Source organism: Protopterus annectens, chromosome 6.part0, assembly GCF_019279795.1.
Source record: "Protopterus annectens isolate FY-2018-M chromosome 6.part0, PAN1.0, whole genome shotgun sequence".
NCBI classification, from domain to species: Eukaryota; Metazoa; Chordata; order Ceratodontiformes; family Protopteridae; genus Protopterus; species Protopterus annectens.
The window spans coordinates 1,947,560,916-1,947,576,836 of NC_056737.1; the positions used below are offsets into that span (position 1 = coordinate 1,947,560,916).

At 46.1% G+C, this 15,921-nt stretch overlaps 1 protein-coding gene across 1 annotated transcript in view; it reads right to left on the bottom strand.

Annotated features, from left to right (window-relative positions):
• The window catches only part of ITPRID2 (ITPR interacting domain containing 2), a 1,100,178-nt gene that overhangs the window by 895,565 nt on the left and 188,692 nt on the right, over positions 1-15,921 (bottom strand). The gene's annotated exons all lie outside the window — the stretch shown is intronic.

Sequence of the window (15,921 nt, forward strand, 5' to 3'; positions counted from 1 at the left end):
GTGTGTACTAGGCTAATGGCCCTGGGGCCTTTATAAGCCTAGCCCAAAAAAAACGCCCAGGCACCGTGACACCTGATGTTAGTTCACAGTGCCCCTATCCAGTAGGAAAAATGGAGTGATCCCTGGGGTGAACTTTGTTACCCTTCCACTCGTCAAGATTTTTCTTGCATAGGGCCAGCTAGGTGCTCTGCTTGACATGAATGGGAAGCTTATTCCAGAGTATAGGCAGTCTTTGGGAAATTAACCTGTCCCTCCAGCATGTTCTGTTAACCATGGTAATGAGGTTGTGATCTCTGTGTGGCACGGGAGGGATTGGGATTTCTTTAGGCATAGCATTTCAAGTAGGGCTGGGTCGGCCATGGCTTTGTAAGTCAGGCAGACGTCACCTCTAAGTAAACGATAAGACTGAAAACAGCTGAAGTTTCTGGAGTCTGTCCATGTAGGACATGTGTTTAAGACCTAGGATCTTTTTTTGTGAGGTAGTTTTGTGGCCTCTCCAGCTGTTGTAGGTGTCTGGTCAGGTACATGCCAAATGGGGCATTAGGAGTAGAGAGAGAGATGATGACCTCTTTCTTCCTGGATGCAAAACCTTTGGTTATAAGATGCGTCACATAGCAGGACTTTGACCACAGAGGCAATGTTGTGGTCAAAATTGAGGTGGCTGTGAACCTGGGTGCCCACATCTCTTATGGCCCCTTCAGTGTTCAGTGGGCTCCCATCAACGTGGTTCATAGGTGTGTACTAGGCTGATGGTCCTGGGGCCTTTACAAGCCTAGCCATAGGATTACCCTGGCATCATGCCACCCAACCTTGGCCCCCAGTGCCTCTGTCGAGTAAAGCCACTGGAGTTCTCCCCAGAAGAATTTTCTATTTCCCATCCACTCAAGATTTCTCTTAAAGAGGGTCAGCAAGGTGCTCTGCTTGACATGTATGGGAAGTCTATTCCACAGCATGGGCAGTCTCTGGGTTATGAACCTGTCCCTTCAGTACATTTTGTTGATTGTGGTAATGAGGTTGAGGTCTCTGGAGTGTGTGGTGCAGAGGGACTGGGATTTCTTTAGATGTAGAATTTCTAACAGAGCTGGGTGAGACGTGGCTTTATAAGTCAAGCAGAAATCGCCTCTAAGTAGGTGATACGAGACAGAGAATAGTTGGAGTTTGAGTCTGTCCATATAGGATAAGTGTTTAAGGCCTAGTATCCTCTTTGTGAAGTACTTGTGCGGCCTCTCCAGTTGTTGCAGGTGTCTAGTGAGGTACATGCCAAATGGAGGACTGTACTCTATGACTGGCCTAATGAGGGAAGAGTACAGGGAGGCAATGAACTCTTTCTTCCTGGATGCAAAACCCTTAGTAATGAAATGTGCCACATAGGACTTTCTGACCACAGTGGTAACATGGTGATCAAGACAGAGAATGCTGTCAACCTGTGTTCCCAGATCTTTTACAATGCCTTCTGTGTTCAGTACACTACCATTAATGTGGTAATTCATGGGAACCGGGTTTTTCCCAAAGGAGATGACAACACATTTTTTTGGCATTGAGCTTAAGGCCATGGTTCTGACACCAGTCGTTGGTCTCTGAGGCCATTCTGTAGATGTCAGTATCACGTGATGAGTTAACAGCAGCTCCCAATTTGCAATTGCCTGTGAACTTTGTCAGCCAGAGTCCCTTCTCATTGGCCGAGAAGTAGATACCAAACAGGAGAGGACCCAGGACCAAACCCTGTGGAACTCCACTCGTGACTAGTCAGCAGTCTGACTTGGAGTCAGCTACTTTCACATTGTGGGTTCTATCTGGGAGCCAGGTTGCAACCCACCTAATGATATAGGGGGTGATGCCTAGCTTATTGAGTTTTTCTAGGATTCCTGAGTGGGGAATGCTATCAAAGGCCTTGGCCAGATCAAGGTGGGTTGTATGAACCACCTTGCCTTAATCCACAGCTCTGGGGACTGACTCAAAGAAGTCGACCAAGATGAGCAGGCATGATCTACCCTTCACAAAACCAAGCTGTGTGTGATCCAAAGTTAGGAGATTCCTATATCCTTGTTTATTAGGTCCATGATGATGTGTTCCACAGCTTTACATATCAGACTCGTCAGTCTAATGGGGAGATAGTTCCCAGGGTCTGTAGTTGCTCCTCCTTTGTGGAGAGGGATGACTGTAGCAGTGTGCCATTTGGTAGGGACAAAGCCTGAGGTGAGACTGTGACTGAACAAGGCACACAGGTGAGGTGCCACTTCAGTCTGTAGTTCATGTAGAACACAGCCAGGGATATTGTCAGGTCCCATAGAAGCTGTACTCTTGACCTTGGATAGTGCTGTTTTAACCTGTGCAGCAGTAATACTGGGCACCCGGCAATCTACTGGTATTGTAATTGGTCCCTTTGGGGGGGGGGGCAAGGTTGGCACTGAATCTGTCGACCAGTGTACTGGCAATATCCGTTGGCTCGGTATAGGAGGAACCATTGTGCAGTATCTCAGAGTAAATCTGGGTATTGCCATGGAGATTCTTTACATAACTATAGAAGGCCTTGTGAATGCCTTTATTATATGCTGCAATTCTGTTTTCATAACTAGCTTTAGAGGATTTGATGGGATCTCAACATTTTGTTGAGGCTGATAAGGGAGTTTTTCCAGTCTTGGGACTTCATCTTATTCTGCATCAGTTTCCTCCTCCTGTTGTAGAGTTTGTTTATGGCAGGGGACCACCAGACTGGCTTTCTTTTTTGCAGGAGAGCGTCTTGGTTCTACGGAGTACGGCAAGATCCATGCATTTGTGTACGTGTTCATACAATGCATTGGTGTATGACTCAGTGGTCATACAACTATTCTTCATTTGCATAGGTACTGTGAAGTTAGCCACCTCTGTTTTTAGGAGCCAAAAGTTAGCTTTGGAGAAATTTTTCATGGTGGTTACCTTTGCGGGGAGGTGGAAGGGATGTGGATTTCCAATGTGATTAGTTTGTGGTTAGATCTAACCAGGCAGGAGTTAACTGTTGCTGTAGAGCAACGGTCATCCATGTTAGTAATGACCAGGTCTAGGATGTTGCTACTTCTAGTGGGGATAGGAATGAGCTGGTCCAGTGCATTGGAATTAATGAACTCTAGGAAACGTTGGGCAAGTGTACTGGTACACGAGTAGTCTTCTCAGTTAATGGAGGAATAGGTGAAGTCACCTAGTATGAGAGTGTTAGGTTGGACCCTAATATTCTCCAGGGTACTTAGGAATGTGGAGTGCGAGTCTTGGGACATGGTTGGGGACCTATAGCAGGCTACGACCTAGATCATTGTCTTACTCAATGTTAGCTGCACCTGAAGCGTCTCTGATGTGTTATGTTGGGCTACCAGTCTGGAGGTGTGAGCATCCTTTATGAATATGTTAACACCACCGCCTCTGGAGCTTTGGTCCAAGTTCTGGGGCCAAAAGGTGTGGGAAGAGTTATAGCCTGGTAGTGTAGGGGTACTTTCTACTACCTTGAACCAAGCCTCTGTTACAGCACAAATGTCAATGTGCTCCACTTTAAGGAGTGCTTCGAGCGAGTGCATTTTGAGATTTAGACTTCGTGTTGAGCAGCATGACCCTCGGACTGCATTTGTTTGTAGCTGTTACAGTGGTAATTTGGTCTTTGGAACACTGCCTAAAAGAGGCACTATAGGGGTGGCAAGAGCCTTGGCCAGTATCCGGAAGTCCACGGGTGACAGATGCAAGCCATCTCTGGCAAAACATCGAGATCTGTCAATCATGTCATCCCAAGCAAAAAGATACTGGATCCCCTTAGAATGGCACCAGAAACTTAGCCAATTGTTGAAATTAATCATTTTCTGCTTGTATTGTGGCATTATTCTGGGTGATGGTAGGATGCTGCTCAGGGCTAGAGTCATATCCGCCTGGGCTACATAATCCGAGAGCTCCTCCATGTCTCTTCATGTAGTCCAGGGAGGTACATCTCAGGTCAATCACACCCACATGTACGAAGACAGAGTCATATTTGTACTTCTTGTTGAGGGACCCGAGTGCGTGCGTTATGTGGCGGAACCTGGCACCTGACAGGCAGCCGATTGTTACTTTCTCCTTATTCAACCTAGTGAGTGAGACATCAATGTGCCTCACTACTGAGTCACTTATGACTAGTGTGTTGGGCATGCTGTTTTGCCTTAGGGGCTTTGGTTGAGTGGCACACTTTAGAAGAGTTGTGCGTCTCGTGATTAGTGTTGTGTTGTGGTGGCCGCGTGAGTTTCTACTTTGGAAGTCTCTGCTGTTTGGGTAGATTTTTATTGAGAGCCTCCCCAAATGTGGGTGTGTGGTTTGTGTTGTTATGTGAAGGCAGTGCTTGTTCCATGTGGTGTGATGCAAGTGTTGACCTTGTCCTCTTGACCAGCTATTCCGGTCTTTGCTGGAGAGTGCGGCTTCCAATTTGGATATATAAGTGCATTTCTCACAAGTCTGAGTGTTGGGAGGTAAGAGGAGAGGGCTGTTTGTGTACATGAGGCAGTTGCTACATTGCCTCCGGATGCCCAAGTTCACCAGGTTAATAGGAGAAAGAACAGGGAACGGACCTTTAGACATGGCTGGAGGGGTGGGCATTAATAAGTAATGGATCTGTGGGAACGGAGTTTTTTTCCAAAGGGGATAATGCAATTTTTGGCAGTAAGATTCAGGCCATGGTTCTGACACCAGTCATTGGTCTCAGAGAGGCCCTTTTGTAGGATGTCTGCATCACTTGGGGAGTTGATAATGACTGCTAGCTTGCAGTCATCAGCAAACTTGGTCAGCCAGAGTCCTTCTGTGTTGGCCTGGACTTCTTAGAAGTAGATGTCAAACAGGAGAGGGCCCAGGACCAAGCCCTGTGGGACTCCACTCATGACTGTTGACTTGGAATCCACAACTTCTGCGAGTCCTGTCTGTGAGCCAATCTGCAACCCACCTTGTGATGTAAGGAGTGATACCTAGTTTGCTGAGTTTACCACTGATACCAGAGTGGGGAATGGTATTGAAGGCCTTCGCCAGGTCAAGGTAGGTGGTATGCACTGCCTTACCCTCATCCACAGCCTTGGTGACTGCCTCAAAGAAGTCAAACAGGTTCGCCCCCTGACAAAGCTAAACTGTGGGGGGCCAAGAGTTTGGAGATTGCCTATATCTTTGTTAAGCAGGTCCATGATGATGCGCTCCATAGCTTTGCATACCAGATTCATCAGGCTAATGGGGCAACAGTTGTCATGGTCTGTAGTTGCTCCCCCTTTATGGAGCAGGATGACTGTAGCAATGCGCCATTCGTTAGGGATATAGCCTGAAGCAAGGCTGTGATTGAACAGGGTGCACAGATGTAGTGCCAGTTTGTTTTGTAGCTCATGTAGGACGCAGCCAGGGATATTATCAGGTCCCATGGATGCTGTATTCTTGGCTTTGGACAATGCAGCTTTTACCTGTGCTGCAGAAATGGTGGGTACCAGGCTTTCTTCTGGTATTGCAATAGGGCCCAGTGGGGGGTGGGGGGGGGGCAAGGGTAAAGTTGGCACTGAATCTGTCGGCCAGTATGTTGGCTATATATGTTGGCTATATATGTTGGCTCAGTGTAGGAGGTGCCACTGTGCAATAACTAAGAGCAAATCTGGGTATTGCCTTGGAGGTTTTTGATATAGCTATACAAGGTTCTGTTTTTGGTGTCAGCCACAATTCTGCTTTCATAGCTGGCTTTAGAGGATTTAATAAGGGAGCTCAGCTTTTTGTTGAGACTGATAAGGGAGGTTTTCCAGTCTTGTGACTTTACTTTTTTCTGAAACAGCTTCTTCCTCCTGTTGTAGTGTTTATTGATGGCTGGGAACCACCAGATCGACTTCCTTTTTTTGGAGGAGAGTATCTTGGTTCTACTTGGTATGGCAAGGTCCATGCATTTGTGTACATGGTCATACAGTGCACTGGTGTAGGAATCTGCAGTCATGCAGCTATTTTCCATTGGCATGGGTGCCAAGAAGTTAGCCACCTCTGCTTTTGGAGGCCAAATTCAGCTTTAGAGAAGTTTTCAGGATGGTCACCTTAGCAGGGGTTGTAGGTGATATGGAGATTTCCAGGGTGATCAGTTTGTGGTCAGATTTAAACAGGGAGGAATTGACTATAGGTGTGGAGCAACAGTCTCCCATGTTGGTGATAACTGGGTCGAGGATGTCACTTCCTCTAGTGGGCGGTCAGAATGCGCTGGTCCAGGGCGCTGGAATTGATAAATTCCAGAAAGCGTTGTGCCTGTACATTGGCACTTTAACAGTTTTCCCAGTTGATGGAAGGGTAGTTGAATTCACCCAGCATGAGAGTATTGGGTTGGACCTTGATAGACTCCAGAATTTGGAGAGAGAGTCTGGGGAAATGTTTGGGGTTCTGTAGCAGGCTATGACTTGTATCGTCATCTAACCCAGTGTTAGTTGTACCTGAAGTATCTCGGCTGCATTATGCTGGGCTACCAGTCTAGAGGTGTGCATATACCTATATAAAACAGAGTACCCGCAAACTACAACATAGGAGGTAATCCCCTGAAATCTGAAGAAGAAATAAGGGATCTAGGGACCCAAGTAGATACTCATCTTTCCTTTGATAACCATGTTGCCAAAGTGGTTAGAAAATCCTTCTATGTGACCCATCTGATCACGAAAGGGTTCACATCAAGATCTAAGGATGTAATGGTGCCCCTCTAGTCTTCCCTCATCAGACCCATTATTGAGTACAATGCACCAATTGGAATGTACCTGGCTAGACATCTCCAGTAGCTGGAGAGACCACAGAGGTACCTAACCAAGAGGATTACTGGCCTCAAACAGTTGCCCTATGCAGCACGATTGAAAAAGTTAAGACTGTTCTCTGTTGCATACCGCTTTCTCAGAGGCGATCTCTGTCTAACATACAAAGCCCTGTCCAACCTAGAATTGTTGAACATGCTCCATATTAGCAAAACCAAATCTACTCGAGCTACACGCTCTAGGGATATAAAAGTACAGTTTTGTACCTACCATAAATGTAGATGTTCGAGGATTCCATTGCTGCAGTCCTGACTATTGGGTATAGTCCGCGTCCCAGTCGGCCCGAATACCAGAGTATAAGGCTGACGTCGGTCAGGGCGCATTAGACTGACGTCAGTACGTCAGGGTACTAATGCGCATGACCGACGTCATATCCTCAGTCTTTTCTTGCCCCAGATGTCAGAAGACCCAAAAAGACAAGTCCCCAAAACAACCTGCACCAAAAACATGTATAATATATACAACAATATATACATATATATATAAAATATAAGCATGTAAACTCACCTACACAACCACCCGAAACACAGAGGGAAGGAGGGAGGAATTGGACTGCAGCAATGGAATCCTCGAACATCTACATTTATGGTAGGTACAAAACTGTACTATGTTCTTCGTCTTCCATTGCTGCAGTCCTGACTATTGGGTAGAATCCCAAAGCAGAGGAAAGGGAGGCTGGCAAATTATAAAGTAGCAGGAGCTGACAACATGCCTTGTAAAACAGCTGTGGCAAAACCAGCCCTAGTCTTAGAGTATATAGGCAGGTGATAATGCCTAGAGAAAGTATGCACTGAACTCCAAGTAGCTGCTTCCAGAATATCCTTAGTTGCCACCCCCCTTAGAAATGCTGTTGAAGTGGCAGTAGCCCTAGTGGAATGAGGCCTAATCCCAGCTGGAACCTCTTTGCCATGATGGGAATAACAAAATGCAATGCAAAAGCCAATCCACCTAGAAATAGTTTGTTTTGACACAGGCTTGCCCTGTGAACTCAAAGCAAAAGAAACAAGTAACTGCTGAGACTGCCTAAAATTCTTAGTCCTGCTCAAATAATAACGCAATTGCCTGTGTACATCTAAAGTGTGCAAAATCTTTTCCCCTTTATTTTGAGGATCTGCAAAAAACGTAGGCAAATGAATAGTTTGGTTTAAAGCCACACTAGAAACCACCTTAGGCATAAAGGAAGGATTAGTACGTAATGATACCCTGTCCTTATGGAAAATCATACAGGGCTCTACTGCCATAAGGGCCTGCAACTCAGACACCCTTCTTGCAGAAGTAATAGCCAACAGAAAAGCAGTCTTCCATGACAAATATTTCAATTCAGCAGTAGCTGCAGGCTCAAAAGGTTGTAGAGTAAGTTTTTCCAACACAAAATTGAGATCCCAAGCAGGAGTAGGAGCTCTACGTGGGGGTCTTATATTCTTTGCACCTCTAAGAAACTGCTTGAACAAAGGATGCGAAAACAAAGGTGGGTCACAATCATAGTGAGCTGAAATTGCTGCAGCATGAATCTTTATGGAAGAGAAGGACAAACCTTTGTCCAATAATTCAGTAAGATATTGAAGAGCCACACTCAAATTAGGCTCTGAAATCTCCAAATTCTTTGCTGTACTCCAAAATAAAAATCTCTTCCATTTTTCTGTACACTCTCCTAGTACTAGGCCTTCTAGCTTCCATAATCACATTTAAAACTTGTTGAGGAAGCTGAGACCTGCTGTGCTTCAACACAGAATATGCCAAGCTGTGAGATGAAGAGATTGAAGCTTGACATTGAGCAGATGACCGTCCTTCTGAGATAACAGATGAGGAATCAGAGGTAAAGGCCATGGAGGCTTCTTTACAAGACTCCGTAGAAGTGGGTACCAGTGTTGCCGAGGCCAATCTGGAGCTATCAAAATCATCCTTGGCCTGTCTTGTCTGACCTTTAATAATACCTTTGGAAGAAGAGGCAGAGGTGGAAAGGCATAGACATGAAGGTTTTTCCAACTGAAAGACAGAGCATCCACTTTCCAAGCTGTGTGATGAAACCCCTTTGTGCAATACTTTGGCAGCTGGTGGTTTAGTGGAGAAGCGAACAGATCTATGTCTGGAGTTCCCCATGACACTGTCAATTTCTGAAATACATGAAGATCCAGTTTCCACTCGTGGGGATCCATGATTTGTCTGCTTAATACATCTGCTAGGGAGTTCTGTGCTCCTGGCAGAAACCTTGCCTGAAGAGTTAGTTGCAGGCTTAATGCAGTCTCCCATAAAATCATTGCTTGCCTGCATAGAGGATAAGAATGTGTTCCCCTTGCTTGTTGATGTACCACATGACAGTTGTGTTGTCTGTTAGAATCAACACCTGCCCTGGAAGAAGTAACTCCTTGAAAGCCATCAATGCAAACTGGACTGCTAACATCTCCTTCATGTTGATATGTAGATGCTGTAGTCTGGCAGGCCACTTGTCTTGTATCCACTTTCCATTTAGATGAGCTCCCCAAGCAGTGTCCGAGGCATCTGTCGTTAAAATCTGACTCGCCTCTGGCCGGGTCACAGAGAGTCCCTTGTTTAGGTGACATTCCTGAGCCCACCACAAGAATTCCTTTTGAAGGCAAGGTATTATGTGAATGACAGTGTCCAAATCTTGGCAGTGCTGTGTCCATACATTTGTGAGATACCATTGCAGCTTCCTCATATGCAGTTTGGCATTGGGAAGCACCAGAATACAAGATGCCATGAACCCTAATGCTTGAAGGACTGTCCTTGCAGTCAGCACGGACTGATGAGATAGTTGATGGAAGTAAAGTGACAGACTCTTTTGTTTGTCCGGGGTTAAAAAGGCCATCTGGGCTGCTGTATTCAGTCTCACACCCAGAAAGCACATGTCTTGAGAGGGTACTAGACTGGACTTTATTTCGTTCACAGAATACCCTAGGCATCTTAGCACTGCTATGACATATTCCAGATGCTGTAGAAGGTCTTCCTTTTCTTGAGCCAGAATCAGGCAGTCGTCCAAGTAAGGATAGATTTGAATGCCTTGAAGCCTGAAGTAAGCTATCACTGGAGCCAGAACCTTTGTGAATACTCTGGGCGCAGTAGATAAGCCAAAGGGCAATGCAGAGAACTGATAATGAAAATCTCCAGTTCGAAACCGCAGATACTTTCTGCAACTTAGCCATATAGGCACATGAAGGTAAGCTTCCTTGAGATCCAAAGTTACCATCCAGTGATCCTTGCCCAGCAGAGGTAACAGTTGCTGTAACGTCAACATCTTGAACTTGGGAATGTCCAGATAAGTGTTGAGGATAGATAAATCCAAAATTGGTCTCCACGTGTTCCCCTTCTTTGGTACTAGGAACAGGCGAGAATAAAATCGAAGCCCTTTCTGATACAGGGACTGGCTGAATGGCCCCTATCTGGAGTAACTGAGAAACTTGCTTGTGAGCCTCTTTTCTTTGTGGAGGAGGAACATCTGGCATGCCTTTGAAAGGGGCATTGTGTGGAAATAAAATCTGTAACCGTGATGAATGATATCCAGCACCCATCTGTCTTGAGTGATTAAATCCCAATTTTCTTTGAAAAGAGACAATCTTCCTCCCAAAGGAGCTGCCAGACGAGAATCCACTGGCAGCTGAAAAGGCAGGTCATTGGGTCTGCTTACGAAGGACTGACCCCTGCCCTCACCAGAAGTCTGAGCAGGTGAACTCTCTGATCTAGGCCTAAATGAACCTTGAGCCCTGCCCCTACCACGTCTAGACCTACCCCTAGACTGGGAACCATAAGCAGGATATGTCCACCCCTTAGCAGGCCAATTTCTACTAAACTTGGAGGCTGCACCTGCAAAAAATCTTTAACAGTCTGCATAGACTTAGCTTTGTCTTCCATTTTCTTTAAGACTGCTTCCACAGGCGGTCCAAACAACACATCAGACTGTAAAGGAGCATCCAAAATCCTGGTCTTAACATGCTCAGCTAAATTCTGATCCTTCAACCAGGCATGTCTGCGAAGAACAGAACTAGTAGCAGCCACCCTCGAGGAGGCCTGAACAGCATCAAAACCACACTGCAAAGAATGCTTACCCACTTGTTCAGACACATGAACCAAATCCAGCAATTCTTTACACTCAATACCTTCCGCCAAAGCATCCACCTTAGATTTCAATTGTGAAAGGAGATAATTCTGATATTTTAGCATGTGAAACTGACAATTCAATGCCCTCATGGCTAGAGTGGAAGAAGTATACACTTTCTTACCCCACCTATCCAAAGCCCTTGCCTCTTTATCAGAAGGTACAGGATTTTTAACCACAGAAGCTTTAACACCTTTAGGCCCCTGAGAAATAGTTTCTGGGTCCGCCCTAGGACTCTTAAACAAATACTTATGAGCTTGGGGCACCCTATAATACCTATCAGGCTTAACAGGAGCAGGAGGCAAGGAGTCAGGGTTCAGGGAAGCCTCTGCAAAAACATCCTCCACCACATTCAACACAGGAGGAATAGCTAAGGGCCTATGCTGGGGTAAAACAAGAATTCCCTAAGCCTTTTCCTGGAATCAGAGTAATCCTGGCCTTCCCATTTAAAGTGCTCCCTCATGGAGTGAAGAGTCTCTGAAAATGAAAAATCCTCAGGAGGAGAAGCTGTAGGAGTGGAATCATCCACATCAGAATCAGAATAAGTAGGAAACTCTTGTAAGTCTTCCACAGAAGACTCTGAAGCCTGTGAACACTGTTCAAAACTATCAAACTCCTGTTCCACCCTAGGCCTCTTATCAGGCGGGGGCATAGAACCTCTAATTAGAGTAATCAAATCTTCAGCCATTTTAAGCATATGTTTCTTAGGCACAGAGCCCGAAATGCTAGGAGAAGCCCCCACAGAAGCTGAACTTGGCCTACCTCTAAAAGAAGCTTTGGCAACAGAAGGAGAGGCCCTAACTACCTTGGGAAGAGAGGGAAGAACAGTTACCTCAGAAGCCTCCTCAGCCTGGCCTACCTCCTGAGAAGGCACATCCTGTAACAATAAAGTATCCGCCTGAGACTCCACGGAGACTCCTGGCAAAACCTCTGGCTCCACTGAGCCTACTAAAGAACCGACGTCCGGTTCCTCACCCCTAGGCTTCACTGTTTTGTCCTTGCGCTTCTTGGATGAAGCGGGCGTCGGAGCATCCGACGGCATATTATAATTGCAACGCTTTCCAAACACTAACCTAGCACAATCTAGCCTCCTCTTAATAGTGCGCTTGTTAAATCTAGCACAAGAGCGGCAACCAACAACGTCGTGCTCAGGCCCTAAACAAGGTATACACAATGTATGATAATCCCTATGCGGTATCTGCTTCCCACAAGAAATACAGTTATTCACTTTTTCTGACATCCGGTTAATTACTGAGGCAAGAAAAAACCAAAATGTTCCCCACCGGGGTTACTTAGCCAACTCTGTTTCGGTCTGAAACTCCGGTTTCGGAAAATCTCAGAACGCCAACCTGCACTCGCAAAATTGCTTCTGCATCGGACCATGCGGCAAAAAAGACTGAGGATATGACGTCGGTCATGCGCATTAGTACCCTGACGTACTGACGTCAGTCTAATGCGCCCTGACCGACGTCAGCCTTATACTCTGGTATTCGGGCCGACTGGGACGCGGACTATACCCAATAGTCAGGACTGCAGCAATGGAAGACGAAGAACATCCTCAACACAACAATGAATAGAACATGCTGGAGGGATAGAGTCCCTTCGCAGAGACTTCCCTTACTATGGAACAGGGTCCCGATCTACATAAGACAGAGCCCCTCACTATCACTCTTCAAGAGGAACCTTGATGAGTGGATGGGTAACAGAAAGTTCACACCGGGGATCACACCAACAGCACTACTAGATAGGGGCCAAGGGTACTAGCTGCTAGTACAAGGGTCTAGGGAACTACTAAAGGGGCGGTGAATACCGCACAACGTGGCTGGGCTAATATATGCCTTCGGGCAGATAGCCTAGTACCAACCTATGAACCTATATCCTTTAAGAATATGGAGACACCACTGCCTCTGGAGCATCCGGCTGTATTCTGGGGCCAAATGGTATGGAATGAACTGCAGCCTGGGAGTGCAGCGGTGCTTTCTGCCTCTTTAAACCAGGTCTCAGTTACAGATCATACAGATGTCGACATTGAGGAGAGCTTCGGGGGAGTGTATCTTGAGATTTAGACTTCTAGCACTGAGCAGCATGACCTTCAGATTGCATTTGTTTGTAGCGGTTACGGTGGAATTTTGGTCTTTGGAACACTGCCTAAAAAAGGCACTACAGGGGTGGGAAGAGCCTTAGTAAACGGAATCGCAGGGGTGACAGATGCAGGCAGTCTCTGCCAAAGCATCGAGGAGTGTCGATCACGTCATCCCAGGCAGACGGATAAGGATCCCCTTAGAATGACACCAGAAATTTACCCAACTCTTGAAATCTTTTAGTTATGTACTCACCATAACTTCAGATGTTTGGGATCCATCTCGCCTACATTCTGACTGATGGGTTCGGAGCCGATCCCTCGGCTCCGACTCGGCACGCTTATGCCAAAGAGCGAAGTCTCTTATTGGCTGAGCTTACTATATCCCAGGATGCACCACTACCAGTCCCCCAGATCTAGTTTGTCCGCATACATGCACACATGCACGCACTGCTTATATAACATCGTCAGATGAAACAAGATAAAAACAGTAGAACTCAAAACCGTTCAATCTCCTCTGATCTCCAAGGTAGGGGGAAGGAGGGTGGGTATTAGGAATGTAGATGGATCCCAAACATCTGAAGTTATGGTGAGTACATAACTAAAAGATGTTATGTGATCCTATCTCGCCTACATTCTGACTGATGGGACAGCGTCCCTAGCACCTGAATCATGGGTGGCTCACTGGAAAACACTCCTGAGTACCGTGGAACCAAATGATGCTCGCCCTTTAGATGCCACATCCAATTTATAGTGGGAAATGAAAGTGCGGGTTGGACCAAGTAGCCGCAGCACAAATCTCAGAAATAGCGAGCTTGGAATGAAATGCAATAGAGGTAGCCATAGCTCTAGTAGAGTGAGCTTTGACAGATGTTGTAAGTTGCTTATTTGAAGAGGAATAAGCCTGAGTTATGCAATCTCTAATCCATTTGGCAATAGTAGCTTTTGTGATGGTTTTACCCAGTTTATTATCTGAAAAGGACACAAACAATTGGTCTGTTTTTCTAATCTGTTGAGTCCTGTCTAGATAGAAGCGCAGTTGCCTGTGAACATCCAACTTATGCAAGGTGTATTCCGCTTTGTTTGAAAATTTTGGAAAGAAAACTGGTAGCTCTAGAGATTGTTGGAGACAGAGATTAGAACAAACTTTTGGAACAAAGGATGGATTAGGCCTAAGTGATACTCTATCCTTGTGAAAAATCAAGTACGGTGGTTTGATAGATAGGGCTTGAAGTTCTGAAACTCTTCTTGCAGAGGTAATTGCAATTAAGAAGGCAGTTTTCCAAGACAGATATTTCAACTCACATGTAGCAGCCGGTTCAAAGGGGAGATGTTAAGGCACTAAGTACCAAATCAAGATCCCACGGAGGCAGGATGAAAACTGGGGTCTTAAAAGCACAGCACCTTTTAAGAAAGTTTTACATAATCTGCTACTCATCAACGGTGGGTCTATGGACTCGTGAAATTTGGAGATAGCTGCTAGTTGGACCTTAATAGTAGAGACTGAAGATCCTTGATTAAACAAGGATGTTAAAAATTTTAAGACGTCTGGTATCGGGGCAGTAATAGGGTCTAAACCTCTGAGTTGAGCCCAGATAGCAAACCTCTTCCACTTACTGTGATACAATTTCTTAGTGGTGGGCTTGTGGGCTGAAGATAAAATGTGAATAACTTCAGGGTCCAAGGTGTGATTTCTGACTAAAGTCGGAAGTGGAGGAGCCAAGCTGCTAGCTTCAAAGTGTGAAGGGACTGGTGCTGTTGTCCCGACTGATGAATCAGAAGGTCCGGAGTTAGATCCAAAAACCAAGGACCGTCCAGAGCATATTTCTGTAGGTAGGGGAACCATACCTGACGAGGCCAGTACGGAGCAATTAGAATCATTGTGGACCCCAATTGGGAAGCTTTCTGGATAACTTTGGGAAGGAGAGGAACCGGAGGAAAAGCGTAAAGCAGTCCTGTTGGCCAAGGTTGGACTAGAGCATCCGTAGCTGCTTCCCCTTGATGTGGGGTCAAGGAAAAGAACCTTTTGCACTTCGTGTTTTGTGGTGTTGCAAACAGGTCGCAGCACGGAGTCCCCCATCTTTTGAAAACCTGAGCTGCTACAGCTTCGTTCAGGGACCACTCGTGAGGAGAAAGAATTTTCCTGCTCAGTCTGTCTGCCAATACATTGGATTTCCCTGGAATGTGGGTCGCTACCAGGAAGCGGTTGGTAGCCACTGCCCATTCCCACACCCTCATGGCCTCTCTGCAAAGGGGGTAGGATCTGGTCCCTCCTTGTTTGTTTAGATACCAGACCACCGACATGTTGTCTGTGTGAATAGCGATAATGCCTTGAGGGAGAAAGTTGTGGAGGGCTTGTAGGGACAGAAGTACAGCCCTCATTTCCAACACATTGATATGGAGAAAGGTTTAGTTTGGAAGCCAAGAACCCTGAACTGACCTGCCCAGACAATGCCCCCCCCACCCCGTCTGGGAGGCATCCGTTGTCAAGGTGGCTACCGGAGGGGGCATAACAAAAGGTCTTCCCTGATTCAGATTGGATGGCAGAAGCCACCAGCGGAGGTCCCGTTTGCACGTTTCTGTAATCAGTATGTGATGATTGAGGGGGAGATCCTGAAAGGACCATTGTGTCGATAACAGCCACTGAAGAATCCTCATGTGCAATCTTGCCAGAGGAACTAAGAGAACCGTGGCAGACATTGAACCTAAAAGTTGCAGGACCAACCTGGCTGGGGCTTTGGATCTTAGAAGCAGGGCTCGGACTTGACCTTGCAATGTTTGTATCCTTTCGGTAGGAAGGAAAACTCGCATCAATTTTGAGTCTATCTCTGCTCCTATGAATCTTATGCGCTGAGAAGGCAGCAAGACAGACTTTGACCAGTTGAATGTAATTCCCAGGAAGCACCCAGGGAGATGGTGGCTTGTAGGTTCTCTAGTAGTAGATG